Below are 6,326 nucleotides of genomic sequence, written 5' to 3'. Positions count from 1 at the left end.
GGCTGGCAGGGAGACTCTGGTGCCAGCGGGAGAGCTGTCCTTGAGGGGACATAGAAGTCTCTGCTCCGGCAGTTGCTTTCCTATTGTGCTGCCTGCACTGAGGGCAATCCATGCCCAGTTACACCCTGCAAGGGGAAGTGCCAGCTCCTCCATGCTGGCACTGTGCCGGTGTGCCTGGGTCTGCACAAACTATGATTTTGGAAGGAAGATGAGGCCAGCTGGGAGCCCTGGCCATGCACAGGGTGCAGGGTGCTCCCTGGCCCAGAGGGTCCCATGGGTCCCTGTGCCAAATAGTTGGACACAAGCATTGGGGAGCTGCTGAGTGGGGCCCAGGAAAAGGAGCCATGCCTGGGATTTCTTCAGGGATCAAGATACTTTGCCCCAGGGAAATGGTGACACGTTTTTCCAGCCACTGATAAAGTTAAACCCTTGATCTGGTTAAAGATTTAGCCTGCAAGGCAAGCCAGGGTAGGACAGCAATGCTGTTAGCATCATTGACTTGGTGACACTTGCCCAGGCAGAGGGAACTAACTCCCTGCCCACCAGCCGGCAGCTCAGCCCTGCTGTTGGAGCACATCCCCGCAGCCAGACCCCACTATTGGAGCACATCCCTGCAGTCAGAGCCGACCATCCCTGGGCTGCACCTAGGACCCCGCACAGGGGATGGAGCTGGAGCATCCCCAGGCACCGAGCTGAGGCTGGGCAGGCAGATGGCACACAGCCAGGGATGGGAGCATCCTGCCAGGAGCTGATCTTTCTTCAGTGTAACCTTATAACCTGCCCCTCTGCCTGTCCTGGACGCAGCTTGGCCCAGTGCCACTGGCCAGGGGGAGGCTTCATGCCACTGGGAAGCCAGGCGGTCCCTGACGTGACATGAGTCAGCTGGAGCGGCTGGGGACAGTACTTCAGCCAGTATGCCAGCCCCTGCACCACACGCCTCTGCTCTGTCATACCCCAGGGGGCCCCAGGCAGGGAACCCCCGAGCAGGCAGTCCTGGGGTGATGCACCCTTTCCTTTGGGGCTTCCTTGCCCCCATGGCATGAGTGGCTTCACCCACCTGGCTGCAAAAGGCAGATCCCTGTGGTTTTGTCCTGTCCCCAAGGACACTCTGCTTGCCAGAGAGCACCCTGGGGCTTTCCAGGGGCCACAGGAGTTAAGGAGCAGAGCACCCTCCCTGCCTTCCTGACAGCTCCTGTGACAGCTGTCCTTTCTCACTGCTCCGCCTGGCAAAGGGGACAGACACCCACGGCCACAGCTCTCCTCCTGCGGCCCCGTGCCTCCATCCTCTGGGTGGCTGCACACGGCCATTGCAGTGGCGGTATTTAGGACTGCAAGTGCCTCCCAAATACATCCCTGCAAAAGCATCCCAAATAAAACCCTCGGTCCCACCTTGGGCACTCGTGGCCCCCAGACCGCAATGGCCTTGAGCCATTTTGGGCACGGTGACTCCTAAGACCAGCTCTGCTCCTCTCTCCACTTACTCTGCCTGGACAGCCTTGCTGTCCCGAGGAAAAGTTGTGTATGTGATCCCTGTGTGCCACTAGGCACTGCCATCAGCTGGAGCTGGCACAACTGGCCCCACTCCTAACCAGGGGTTTCCTCCCCAGCCTGAGCCTTGTGGCTGCAGCCCCCTGGCCCTGCAGCTCTGGGCCCAGGTTTCACTCATTATACAGGGAGGGCTAAAGGGGTTGCTGAGTCCCCGCCAGCCTCTGGTGTGCAGGCACCATGGCTCAGTCTCCTCAGCCAGTTCCCAGCTCAGCTGGCTGCTTGCTAGAGGCATAGCCCTGCTGCTGCACATGCTGTGGTGCTGGGGAAACCTAAAAAGCAGCTTTTTCCTGGAGGAAATGCAGAGTGCAGGTGGGCGGTGGGGATGGAGAAGCTCAGGCGAGCACCGAAGGGAAGCCTCCCTGCCTACAGGCAGGGAGCAGGGGTGTCCTGCCTTCTGCAGACTTGGGGCTCTGGTGGGGTGCCTGCCAGCATGCCACAGGAGGGATAGCAGCTCTTTGCCAGAGGTGCTTTCAAATAGGACACGAATTCATCATCAAGAGCCATTCCAAAGCCCTCTCCTCCATCAGGCACCAGAGGCAGAAAGGCTGCCTAATTCCCACCTCACCTCCCCACTGCCCGGAGCCATCCCAACTGTTAGGAAAAATTGGCTGCTGGGAGCAGCCGGGTGAGCAGCAGTGGCACTCTAAGCCAGCAGCATTCCCAAGCCCTCCTTCATTAGCACTCCTCCTCTCCCAGCCTGCACAGCCTGTTCCCAACACCCAAGTGTTAACTGAATTACTTCCCCCAGAACTGCTGCAGCTTCAGGGACTTGAACATCTGCATACACCATGGGCAGCCTGCTCCGTGCCGGCTCAGCCCTTCCCCATGCTCCCTGCTTTCCCACTGAGATGAGCCAGCTGTGGGGAAGAAAAAAGGACCCTGCAATGGCAAGTCCAGGTTAGCATGTAGGTGCAAATGGCCCCATTGCAAGGACTCACAGAATGAAGGGAACGGAGTCAAAGTGTAAATCAGAAGTCCCATGGGCTTCAGGAGCCTCCCAGTAAGGTCTGCAAGAGTTCAGCAGGCTGTGCAGGGCTAGGAGATGTCCTGCTGCTGCTAAAGCCGTTGCTACAACTGCTGTTGGGTGGCAGTCCATCGAGCTGTCAATCCGAGGCTGTTGCTACATCTCTAACTGACAAGGGTGATTTGTGGGTATAAAATTTCCCTCCTTTGGGCTGCACCTGAGTATAGTTACAAACTACAGACACAAACCCCCTTTGTGTGCCCAGCCCTCATCCTGGCTGGGATTTATCTAAAACAGCCCCAGGGTAGATCAACTGGGTGGGTATGGTGGAGGGGAGAGGGAAGAAGGGTGCCTGGTATTTGTTTTTACTAATGAAGCCCTGTAATCAAATAATTTCAATTTTAATTGTAAAGCTAGAAGGCAGATTTCTGTCTCCAGATGGGACGTGATAGGAATAGTTAAAGGCCGGGCACATTCTGCCGCTTACCTTAATACTTGGAGCAAAGCTGACTGGAGCAGCCCTGCGGAGGCTTCCACCCTGCCCTGGAAGAGCCTGGTCCCTGTGGGGTGCAGGGACCATATGAACCCCCTTGACACCATTCAAAAAAAGAAAAAAGGACTGAGGGAAAAAAACCTGGGGAAGAGCCTTGTTCCTGCACCCTGAGCCATTCCTGGGTGGAAGCAGAGGCGCATCCAGCTGCAGAGCCTGGGGCTGTGAGACTGAACCACAGCAGTGAGATGTTCCTTGGAGTCAGTGAGCCAGCATCCTGCTCGCACCAGTCTGGGACCTTGTTTGGTCCAGAAACCCCCATGCACCTGGGGGCAAAGAGCACCAGAGCCCTTGGGGTTTGACAGGGAATGACGGATTTCCTGAGTGGTTCATAGGCAATGTGGGACTTGAGCTGGGGGTCAGCCCCAAAGCCTCTCCTGCTTCTTTGACCTGGGAACTAACCAGCTGACCCTGGGGAGGATGTGCTGCCGCCATCCCTGGGTCAGAGCAGGGGAGGCAGGAGCCGTTTCCCCTGTTTTCATTACCCGGCTCTGCCATGGTACATGAAATCTTTTTGTGGCTTCCACATACCTTCTCATTTTTGGGCGCTTGGACTTTGGGAACAGAGGAAAATAAAGAAACTGGGTCATTTTTCTGTTTATTTGGAAGAGCTGAGATGCTAGCCCTCCAGCTGCAGAGAGCTCTGCTCACATCTCTACAGGGCTTGCAGAACTTGGAAAAAAGGGATGGGGAGGGGAAAAACCTCCCTCACACCAAAGAAAATGTGTGTTTTGCCCAGCTTCTTGTTTAGGCTGGAGGAAACTGGGTGCAAAGAGATTGGGATTGTCCTCCCGATCTTAAAAAGGCTAATTGAGGCTAAATACATCTGTTTGTTTCTCACGATAGAGAAATGCAGCCAGGAGGCCCAGAGTTTGTCTGGGACTGATTAACTCCCCCAGGTTGGGGGCATTCCCCACAGTCTTGCCAGGCCTTGGCAATTACCCAGGGGCAAGGGGTGGGCAACCAGGTCCCCACTTCCAGCTGGAGGTGTCTGGGGAAGAAGTGCTCCTCTCCTCCCCATCAGAGAGGTTTATTCCTCTTAGAAGAGGACTAGGTCAGAGGGCCGGGGTGGTACAGGGCAATCTGGGCAGATCATGCCAAGTATAAAATACCTAGTGCTCTTGTTAGTGCAATTGCCGTAGCCATAATGGGGCAGAGCCCATCTCTTATCAGGGGTGGCTGCTGCCCTCCCCATGCCTGTGGTCCCACTCCCAGTGCTAACAGCATTTCTGAAATCCCCTGGAAGGGCTCCAGGCTGGGGGACACTGGGCCCTGAGCAGCCTCCAGCATCCCTCCAACCAGGCCTCTTTGCTCTTACCTGTTCTCCCTTTTTGTGTCTGGCTCATCAGAGACAAGAGCATCAAATCAGAATGAGAAATAAAGTCATTAACTCACTAAGCAATTACAAATGAAAGTCCTCACAGTTTTTTTTTTTTTCTTTTTTTTAAATCAAAGCCCCAGCTCTTCAGGGCTTTAAGTGGTATCTTCCTTCCTCCACCTTCTGGTGGCCAGGACCGTCCCAGCCCCACACATGTCCCGGGGGTGAGGAGAGGAGGAAGACAGGGGCACCAACCCCATGGGGCTCAGCGGGGCCTGCAGCTCTCCAGCCGGGATGGGGGACCCCTGTGCCTGGTGCGCTGCCTTGCCAATGGGCTCCAGCTACACAGAACTGTGGTCACTCTCCCAGCCCCGGGCTCAGCACACCCAGTGGGAACGATGTGTCCCTCTCCTCCCCCTATGGCACCCACCCCTGCTGCCAGTGCAGCACCCTCTGCCTGGAGCTGGGAGCTTCCCCAGCATCTCCTGATGCCCATATGCTGCAGCTCATGCAGCCCCATCCCAGCCAATCCTTGCCGATCCATGGTTTCAGTCTTCTTCCTCTTTTTTTTTTTTTTTTTTTCCACCATGTACAAATGGGAATTAAATTGAGGCCACTAAACTCATTCACGCTCGCAGCTGTAATGGGATTGCAGGCAGCATTTCACCACCAGCTCTTCACAGCTGCCTGTCTCCAGCTGGAAAACTGCAGCATACTCGCTCCTGCTGCCAGTGCCCAGTGTGCCGCTGCCTCCTCGCTGCCAGGCCCTTATGCCAGCAGGCCACATGCGAAAGCAGCACTGGGGTTAAATCCAAGCAGACCAAATCACACATGAGCAATTTCTTTCTCATTTGAGCACACTAAGGGACAAAAAGACACTGCTCAGCTCCTGCTCGGGGTCCCCCATGGCCCAAAACCCTGTTGCACTGAGTTTACCCTGGTGTCCCAGGGGTGTGTGCCTGTCTGCACCCCTGCCCTGGAAAGTTGAGTGTCTTTTGGTGTGGTGAGCCAGTTCTTCCACTGGAGCCGGCAGCGCAGTGCTGGAAGCAGGCTGGGCAGTCACCCCCACAGCAAGGCTCAGCCTCAGAGGGGTGAAGCACCATCACGAGGAAATGGGAATGAGCCAGGGCCAGGGAGGCAGCTGCAGGGCACCCATAACCAGCTCAGGGGCTGCGGGTGCCAGTGAGCATGCGGGACTCCTCATGTGGGGTGTGGACCCAGCTGGCCCTGCATGACGCACTGCACCGGGGCAGGGAGAGGGCAACATGGGGGACTGAACCCCCTGGTGGGTCCAGACCCCCAGAGGATGGGCAGCTCCCAGCTACTGTCCACCCAGGACTAGCCGCTTATTTGTAGCTGGCAGGAGGAGGCAGGATGCTGCTCGCAGGTGAACTTGCTGGAAGACCCTCTCCTCTATCACCCAGGGAAAAAGCCCCCAGAAGTGCTTGTGGACGGCAAAGGAGGGCGAGCATGAGTGTGCTGGAAGGGAACAGCTGCTGGGAATTTAAATGACCACCCATGAATGATGGTTTTGTTTTGTCTCAGCTGCGGCTGCAGTCTGGTCTGCCCAGGCAGCATTCAAATACAGCCACTCATGGGGCTCACACCTGCAAATAAAGTCTGGAAAACCCGGGGAGAAACTGAGCTTGAGAGGAGCCTTGGTGCGGCACCCTGGCCCTGCCAAAACCCACGGCCCTGGGGGAGAAACCAGCAGAGCCGGCCAGAGCAGGCAGAGTCACAGTGGTACTGGTGCAGGAGCCTCCAGCAAAGCTTTATTCCCATCTGCCAGAAGGAAGAGGGATGGAAGGAGCAGAGATGCTCAGGAAGTGAGGCTTTCTTCCTGCTTGCTTCCTGCTCACCCCGCCTTATGTGACACCGCCATGGGGCTGGGGAGAAGAGGCAGGGACAACCTTGGGGTGAAGCTCTTGGCTTGGCCATCAGCCTGG

This window comes from Phalacrocorax carbo, chromosome 8 (assembly GCF_963921805.1).
Source record: "Phalacrocorax carbo chromosome 8, bPhaCar2.1, whole genome shotgun sequence".
Lineage (NCBI taxonomy): Eukaryota > Metazoa > Chordata > Aves > Suliformes > Phalacrocoracidae > Phalacrocorax > Phalacrocorax carbo.
Note: the sequence above shows the minus strand (reverse complement) of the source record.